Source organism: Lolium rigidum, chromosome 1 (assembly GCF_022539505.1).
Source record: "Lolium rigidum isolate FL_2022 chromosome 1, APGP_CSIRO_Lrig_0.1, whole genome shotgun sequence".
Classification (NCBI taxonomy): Eukaryota; Viridiplantae; Streptophyta; class Magnoliopsida; order Poales; family Poaceae; genus Lolium; species Lolium rigidum.
Window position 1 is genome coordinate 207,733,277 of NC_061508.1, and position 4,571 is coordinate 207,737,847.

Below are 4,571 nucleotides of genomic sequence, written 5' to 3' on the forward strand. Positions count from 1 at the left end.
GATCCCGTCCTCGCCGACGATGGTACGTGCACGGGGTTGACCTGGCGCGGGTGCTGCTTGCGGTACTCGTGCCGTCGCCCGAGTGCTTGCTATGGTGGTGCGGTTTCGTGTCTGGGTTCGCCGGCGTAACGTCGGCGCCTACCCTGGACTTACAGCTGTTAGGGCCGCGCGAGCACTGCCTCGCCATGCCCTAGCCTCTGCTTCCAGGCGCAAGTAAGTGTTACATCTCCACCTTCTCCTCTGTGCGCCTCCCCTTGTTATCGTGCTTCTTCCTCCTCATGCTATGTTGCTCTTTGGTGGTCTTGTGATCATCTAGAGCCATGCTATTCCTATGCAACTTGCTTGTGCTTCGGTTAATTGCAAGTTCATGGCCCAATTACCATTTACTTGATACTGGCACATGCTTTGCTTTGCTTGCTTGTTCATGCTTGTGCTTGCTTCTCTCGTTGCTCCTAGCATGCTCTACACTTGCCATGCTCTGTAGTACTTGCTCAAGAGCTAACTATGCTATGCTATGCTTAGTTATGACTTGCTTATGCTTATCGGTAAATCATGCTTGCTTGTCTAGGTGTACTTGTGTTGCATCTCGTGACACTTGTGTGTGTGCCGATGGTGCCTATGATATGCTTCGGTTGCTTCCTATGCAAGCCAATGATCCATTGGATCATTTTTTGCTTGTTGGCTAACCTCTCTGTGTAACTTGGCTTGCTATGATTGATCCATTTGATCAATCCAATTATCAGTGATAGCTTACTGGTTAAAACTGTGGCTAAATGATTCAATTTTTCTTGTGATGCTGATGCTTACTTGTCTTGTTGCTCATCTTAGCTCTCTAGACTTGTTCTAGTAGTTATGGATTAACCTGTGTTGCTTAACAGGTATCTTCTTTGTCAATGCTTAGCATGGATCTGTGATAAATTCATACTTGGATTACTTAAATTATGCTTGAGCTGCTTATGCGGTGATGATTTAAATGACTTGCTTGTATATGAATTTGCTGTTCATGATTCTTTTACAAGCAATTAAAGTCTGAATCCATTTCTGGATAGTGATGTGATCTATTTGGCTTTCTCTTAATTGGTGCTAAGTGTGATGTGACCTTAGTAGCCTTGCTACTGACTGGTTGCTCACATGGTTGGTTGGATCTTGTTGGCTACTCATCTTTGCTTGCATATTTGGGAATCATATTAAGTATGAATGCCAATATGCTTGCATGTGAAGAAATCTAGGGTTTCTGATGGTTGCATGCTTAGGATTTTACGTGTAGTCTTGGCTGCTAATCTTTGCTAACTACTGGTGCTATCTGTGCATGTGATCAAGCTAGTGTGTGCATACTGTGCATGATTTCTAGCTTACGTGCACATGATCACGTATCCGGATGGTTTCTATCTTAGTAGCTTTTGGTGGCAGTAATCCTTGGTGAAAACCAAGTGATGATCTACCCCTATGAGCATCTACTCATCCCATGCTTAGTTCATGCATATGATGGATTAGATCCATTGGATCTCTTCCAGGAACTAGGTATACCTTGTTCCAGCTCCTAGAAAGAAATGCTTTGTTGATGCAGACTTGGGTTTGTGTCACAGCCCTTCACCTCCGGATCTTGGATGATCTTCTCGAGTCACCATGATCTCACGGTGGTTTGAGTGGTTGTGTGTGTTGGTTCTGTTCTTGCTCAAGAAGCTGGATGAAGCTGAGCTTGTTCTTGCTTCACCCTTACCCAGTGAATCTTATCTCGGTCGATTGGTTATGATTTCTAGGGTTTGTGTCCCTTTTATATGAACCCTACTTCTATCCTTGCATTGACACACAAGCCTGGCTTGCTTGGTGACTAAGGCTGATGCATGGCCTTGCTTGTTACTGCCTGACACACTTGAGCTGTGTGCTCTCATATCTTTGAAACTTGAGCCCACTGGTGTGTGCTCGGTTTTGATCTCGTCGCTGCCCTTATCTTGTGCTTGTCCTTGGCTTTGGACAAGCACGGTGTCTGCTGTGACGGTTTGCACTTCGTCCAAAGCCGAATCTTGTGTTATTTGCTAAACTGTCCAAACTGAACCTTTGGCTAACACTAACATTCTGGCTAGTGTGGATTCTTTGTTTTGCAGGTTTTGAAGATGGACATGACCAGAAGATATTCTCCAAGTCATTTAGTCTAGGTTTTAGTTTAGGATCAAAATTGTAATCTTTATTTTCATTTCTTTTTATTATTCATCCATTCTTGTATCAAGAATATTGTAAAGACTTTGTAATCTGTGTTGTGATATCAATAAAGCCCAAGTTTTTGTTTATGAACTTTTGCTTTATGAAATATTTATATTCTGGAATAAATATATTGTATTTATTATTCACTTTGAAATTCAAAGTTGTTTGAATTCATAAGTTGTGTTTTAAATTATGAATTCTACTTTTATATATTGTTCAATGCTTATTGTTAAATGTATTAACACTTGTCAAATGAAATCAATTCCCCAAATCAACAAGATACAAAAGGGATCATGTCGAAATTTCCCTAACTCACATTGCCTAACCCTAAGTGCAAAATGAGAGAGAACCTCGATCCCTCTTAGGTTTAGTTGCAATAAGGCGCGAAAATTTCCCCTGTTTTGTGATGAAATGCACATCCCATTTCTAAATCTACCCTTCGTTGTTCCTATGTTCTGGGTTATTACAGCAGGCCGACATAGAGGAAGTCGGCGAAGCGCGGGCAGAGCCGCGTGAAGAGGCCGCAAAAGTCGATGTAGAGCGGCAAGCCGACATAGACGAAGTCGGCGAAGCGCGGGCAGAGTCACGTGAAGAGGCCGCAAAAGTCGATGTAGAGCGGCAGGCAGAGGGAGACAAAATCGACGAAGCACGGCCAGAGCCGCGGGAAGAGGCCGCGAAAGTCGGTATAGAGCGGCGAGCCGACGTGGACGGAGTCGGTGAAGCGCGGGCAGAGCCGCGTGAAGAGGCCGCAAACGGCAACGAAGAATAGCTAGCAGTCATGCACAGAGGCAGCGGACAAATACCAAGTACCGAAGGTGGGCCCAAAGAAGGGGCGGGATCAGCGGAAGACATAGCTCGTTTTTTTTCGCTTTTTTTTTGCTTTTTTTTTCTTTTTTTTTTTTTTGCTTTTTTTTTTGCTTTTTTTTTTGCTTTTTTTTTTCAGATGGAAGTCAAGGAGATTGGAGGCAGCATGGATGAGGCGGGTGATAGAGGCAGCAGGGATGAGCGGCAATCAGCAGAGCAGGGATGGGTCGCTCCGCGTGACTGTGCAGGGCGAGGGAGCACTCGTTCAGGGAGGAGCACCTCTGCTTCAGGACTCTGCAGCGGTTCACGGCGGCCACCCTCGAGCATGAAATCGGCAGGGGAGATCCAATGAAGTCAGAAGATCGGATCAGGCGGAGCAGGCGCCCGGAGCAGAGTGGTGGGCCGGGCGCGGAGCAAGCGCTGCGTGCGATCCGGACGAGGGCGGTGGAGATCGAAGCCAGGGGCGAAGTCGGACGGGGGCCTGGGGCGAACGGGAGAGCAGCGGGGAGAGCAGGCGCGGGACCTGGGGCGAACGGAGAGCTGCGGGGACGGAGCGGCAGATCGGGAGAGCAGGACCTGAGCGGCAGATCGGGACGGAGATCGATCTCCGATCAAAGACGAGAAGTGGACGGGCGACGGAGAGAACGGCCGGGAAATTTAGAGAATCGATTTCGGCATTGATACCATGTTAGACAATATGCGTGTTATATTACGCAGGGGCGAAAGCGCATGATATATAGATACGTGTATAGGTGCAAATATGCAGGAAGCCCCCTAACATATGAGGAAACTACAATATACAGATATATGCTCTAACAGGAATGTGATGGACTGACCAGAACATATGGTGCCACAGATAATGCAAGTAGCATATAATAACACTTTGGAAGTGCAGGTAATACCAAAACTTAACGATTAACTAATTAAACTGCTTGACCACAGTAGTACTAGATAGGTAAAATTTACTTTCATTCAGCCTTACCATTCTTCTTCAGTGCCTCAAACTTATGCAGAAGTTGTTAGAAAAACAATCATGGTACCCATGTTCGGTTATATTGTTGTAGAAAAAATTCAGGACTTGATCCTAACGCCATGTTCTCATGCCTACTAGTTTTGTATGGGCTTACCGTAGGAAGCAATTAGTTACAAAACTCTCATCTTTATAGATGAGTGTTATTTTCTGCAAGTGTCTAATTTTAACTAATTCTTGCGAATGCATTCTTCTTCTGGAAGGCAGCTCTCATTTCATAGCTGGACTAATCTACAAACCACAACGAAACTAAATAAGGGTACAAAATACATTATGACAAAGTGATTTTACTACTTCCATCGATCGCTACTAAGGTCACCTTTATGGCTGTGCAAATAATCTGTCTTTCTCTGAAAAAGTTGATAACACAGAGGTAAACTATGTCCCTGTAATCATACTTCTCTCTTTTGTGATGTATTTTGGAACCACCCGGCAAGAAGCAGAACCCTACCTTACGTATGCAAATTTGTTGTGTATCCTGGGTTTTCAAGTTGCTATCATTTAGCCTTTTATGTTATCACATGACACTTAAATA